Source organism: Arachis ipaensis, chromosome B03 (assembly GCF_000816755.2).
Source record: "Arachis ipaensis cultivar K30076 chromosome B03, Araip1.1, whole genome shotgun sequence".
Lineage (NCBI taxonomy): Eukaryota > Viridiplantae > Streptophyta > Magnoliopsida > Fabales > Fabaceae > Arachis > Arachis ipaensis.
Window position 1 is genome coordinate 17895031 of NC_029787.2, and position 5109 is coordinate 17900139.

Genomic DNA, 5109 nt, shown 5'->3' on the forward strand with positions numbered 1-5109 from the left:
CAGACAACAAAGAAAGAAGAACTAAAAGGAGATTTCGATTTTAAGAGAGGTGGTGTAACAGCAAGGAGGTATCAAACATTGTGAAAGAAGCATGGCAAACCCAAATAAATAGATCACCTATATACAAACTATTTTGCAAACTGAAAAGATGCCGCCATATGCTTGTAGAGTTGCAGAAAAGCAGCAGAAGCAACTCGAAGACGCTCCTTACTGATCTTAAAAACAAGTGATGAGCGGATAATTTATACGCTTTTTGGCATTGTTTTTAGTATGTTTTTAGTAGAATCTAGTTACTTTTAGGGATGTTTTCATTAGTTTTTATGTTAAATTCACATTTCTGGACTTTACTATGAGTTTGTGTGTTTTTCTGTGATTTCAGGTATTTTCTGGCTGAAATTGAGGGACTTGAGCAAAAATCAGATTCAGAGGTTGAAGAAGGACTGCTGATGCTGTTGGATTCTGACTTCCCTGCACTCAAAGTGGATTTTCTGGAGTTACAGAACTCAAAATGGCGCGCTTCCAATTGCGTTGGAAATTAGACATCCAGGGCTTTTCAGCAATGTATAATAGTCCATACTTTGGGATCCATTCACCTAAAGAAAATGCCTGCAGAAGCTCAAGAACTCATTGACATGGTTGCTAATAACCAGTTCATGTACACTTCTGAGAGGAATCCTGTGAGTAATGGGACGCCTATGAAGAAGGGAGTTCTTGAAATTGATACTCTGAATGCCATATTGGCTCAGAATAAAATATTGACTCAGCAAGTCAATATGATTTCTCAGAGTCTGAATTGAATGCAAGCTGCATCCAACAGTACTCAAAAGGCATCTTCTGAAGAAGAAGCTTATGATCCTGAAAACCCTGCAATAGCAGAGGTGAATTACATGGGTGAATCTTATGGAAACACCTATAATCCCTCATGGAGAAATCACCCAAATCTCTCATGGAAGGATCAACAAAGGCCTCAACAAGGCTTTAATAATGGTGGAAGAATTATGTTTAACAATAGTAAACCTTTTCCATCATCCACTCAGCAACAGACAGAGAACTCTGAACAAAATACATCTAATTTAGCAAACTTAGTCTCTGATCTATCTAAGGCCACTGTAAGTTTCATGAATGAAACAAGGTCTTCCATTAGAAATTTGGAAGCACAAGTGGGCCAGCTGAGTAAAAGGATCACTGAAATCCCTCCTAGTACTCTCCCAAGCAATACAGAAGAAAATCCAAAAGGAGAGTGCAAGGCCATTGAATTGATCACCATGGCCGAACCTGTAAGGGAAGGAGAGGACGTAAATCCCAGTGAGGAAGACCTCCTAGGACGTCCAGTGATCAATAAGGAGTTTCTCTTTGAGGAACCAAAGGAATCTGAGACTCATCTAGAGACCATAGAGATTCCATTGAACCTCCTTATGCCCTTCATGAGCTCTGACGAGTATTCATCTTCTGAAGAGAATGAGGATGTTACTGAAGAGCAAGTTACCAAGTACCTTGGTGCAATCATGAAGCTGAATGCCAAATTATTTGGTATTGAGACTTGGGAAGATGAACCTCCCTTGTTCACCAATGAACTAAGTGATCTGGATCAACGGACATTGCCTCAGAAGAAACAGGATCCTGAGAAAGTTCATAATACCTTGTACCATAGGCAACATGATCTTTGAAAAGGCTCTGTGTGACCTTGGTTCAGGGATAAACCTCATGCCCCTCTCTGTAATAGAGAAACTGGGAATCTATGGGGTGCAAGCTGCTAAAATCTCATTAGAGATGGCAGACAATTCAAGAAAACAGGTTTATGGACAAGTAGAAGATATATTAGTAAAGGTTGAAGGCCTTTACATCTCTGCTGATTTCATAGTCCTAGATACTGGGAAGGATGAAGATGAATCCATCATCCTTGGAAGACCCTTCCTAGCCATAGCAAGAGCTATGATTGATGTTGACAGAGGTGAACTAGTCCTTCAATTGAATGAGGACTCCCTTGTGTTTAAAACTCGAGGTCATCCTTCTGTAAACATGGAGAGGAAGCATAAAAAGCTTCTCTCAAAACAGAGTCAACCAGAGCCCCCACAATCAAACTCTAAGTTTGGTGTTGGGGAGTCTCAACAATGCTCTGAACATCTGTGAGGCTCCATGAGAGCCCACTGTCAAGCTATTGACATTTAAAGAAGCGCTTGTTGGGAGGCAACCCAATTTTTATTTATCTAATTTTTATTTTCACGGTTTTTCATGTTTTATTAGGTTCATGATCATGTGGAGTCACAAAATAAATATAAAAGTTGAAAACGGAATCAAAAACAGCAGAAGAAAAATCACACCCTGGAAGAAGACCTTACTGGCGTTTAAACGCCAGTAAGAAGCATCTAGCTGGCGTTCAACGCCAGAAATGGGCAACAAATGGGCGTTCAACGCCCAGAACAAGCACCAATCTGGCGCTGAACGCCCAGAGTTGTGTGCAAGGGCATTTTGCATGCCTAATTTGGTGCAAGGTTGTAAATTCTTGAACACCTCAGGATCTGTGGACCCCACAGGATCACCTCAGGATCTATGGACCCCACAGGATCCCCACCTACCTCCACTCACTTCTTCTTACCCCTCTTTCACACAATCCCATAAACACTCTTCCCCAAAACTCTTCACCAATCACCTCAATCTCTCTTTCCTATCACCACTCACATCCATCCACTCTTCCCCATAAACCTACCTCATAAACTCCACCTACCTTCAAAATTCAAAATCAATTTCCCACCCACAACCCACCCTTATGGCCGAACCTTAACCCCCCTCCCTTCCCTATATATAGCCATCCTTTCTTCCTCATTTTCACACTAACAACCCTCTCTTCCCCTTCTTGACCGAAACACATCTCTCTCTCCCTCTCCTCCATTTCTTCTTCTTCTTCATCTATTCTTTCTTCTCTTGCTCGAGGGCGAGCAATATTCTAAGTTTGGTGTGGTAAAAGCATAAGCTTTTTGTTTTTCCATTACCATTGATGGCACCTAAGACCGGAGAATCCTCTAGAAAAGGAAAAGGGAAGACAAAAGCTTCCACTTCCGAGTCATGGGAGATGGAAAGATTCATCTCCAAAGCTCATCAAGACCACTTCTATGATGTTGTGGTCAAGAAGAAGGTGATCCCTGAGGTCCCTTTCAAACTCAAGAGAAATGAGTATCCGGAGATCCGACATGAAATCCAAAGAAGAGGTTAGGAAGTTCTAACAAACCCCATCCAACAAGTCGGCATCCTAATGGTTCAAGAGTTCTATGCCAATGCATGGATCACTAAGAACCATGATCACAGTAAGAACCCGAATCCAAAGAACTACATTACAATGGTTCGGGGGAAATACTTAGATTTTAGTCCGTAAAATGTGAGGTTGGCGTTTAACTTGCCTATGATGCAAGGAGATGCACGCCCCTACACTAGAAGGGTCAACTTTAATCAAAGGTTGGACCAAGTCCTCATGGACATATGTGTGGAAGGAGCTCAATGGAAGATTGACTCCAAAGGCAAGCCGGTTCAATTAAGAAGACTGAACCTCAAGCCTGTGGCTAGAGGATGGTTGGAGTTCATCCAACGCTCCATCATCCCCACTAGCAACCGATCTGAAGTTACTGTGGATCGGGCCATCATGATTCACAACATCATGATTGGAGAGGAAGTAGAAGTTCATGAAGTCATCTCCCTTGAACTCTACAAAATAGCCGAAAAGCCCTCCCCTGGGGCAAGGCTAGCTTTTTCTCATCTTATTTGCCATCTATGTTACTCAGCTAGAGCTTTCATAGAAGGAGACATTCCCATTGAGGAAGAGAAGCCCATCACTAAGAAAAGGATGGAGCAAGCAAGAGAGCCCATTCATGGATCTCAAGAGACACATGAAGTTCATCACCATGAGATCCCGGAGATGCCTCAAATGCATTTTCCTCCACAAAACTATTGGGAGCAAATCAACACCTCCCTAGGAGAATTAAGTTCCAACATGGGACAACTAAGGGTGGAACATCAAGAGCACTCCATCATCCTTCATGAGATTAGAGAAGATCAAAAAGCAACGAGGGAGGAGCAACAAAGATAAGGAAGAGACATAGAAGAGCTCAAGGACATCATTGGTTCCTCAAGAAAGAAACGCCACCATCACTAAGGTGGACTCATTCCTTGTTCTTAAATTCTCTGTTTTTCGTTTTCTCTATGTTAAGTGCTTATCTATGTTTGTGTCTTCATTACATGATCATTAGTATTTAGTAACTATGTCCTAAAGTTATGAATGTCCTATGAATCCATCACCTCTCTTAAATGAAAAATGTTTTAATTCAAAAGAACAAGAAGTACATGAGTTTCGAATTTATCCTTGAACTTAGTTTAATTATATTGATGTGGTGACAATGCTTCTTATTTTCTGAATGAATGCTTGAACAGTACATATGTCTTTTGAAGTTGTTGTTTAAGAATGTTAAATATGTTGGCTCTTGAAAGAATGATGACAAGGAGACATGTTATTTGATAATCTGAAAAATCATAAAAATGATTCTTGAAGCAAGAAAAAGCAGCAAAGAACAAAGCTTGCAGAAAAAAAAAATAAAAATAAAAAATAGCGAAAAAAATAGAAAAAAAAAGAAGAGAAAAAGCAAGCAGAAAAAGCCAAAGCTCTTAAAACCAAGAGGCAAGAGCAAAAAGCCAATAACTCTTAAAACTAAAAGGCAAGGGTAAATAAAAAGGATCCCAAGGCTTTGAGCATCAGTGGATAGGAGGGCCTAAAGGAATAAAATCCTGGCCTAAGCGGCTAAACCAAGCTGTCCCTAACCATGTGCTTGTGGCGTGAAGGTGTCAAGTGAAAACTTGAGACTGAGCAGTTAAAGTCAAGGTCCAAAGCAAAAAAAAAGAGTGCGCTTAAGAACCTTGGACACCTCTAATTGGGGACTTTAGCAAAGCTGAGTCACAATCTGAAAAGGTTCACCCAATTATGTGTCTGTGGCATTTATATATCTGATGAGCGGATAATTTATACGCTTTTTGGCATTGTTTTTAGTATGTTTTTAGTAGAATCTAGTTACTTTTAGGGATGTTTTCATTAGTTTTTATGTTAAATTCATATTTTTGGTGAGTTTG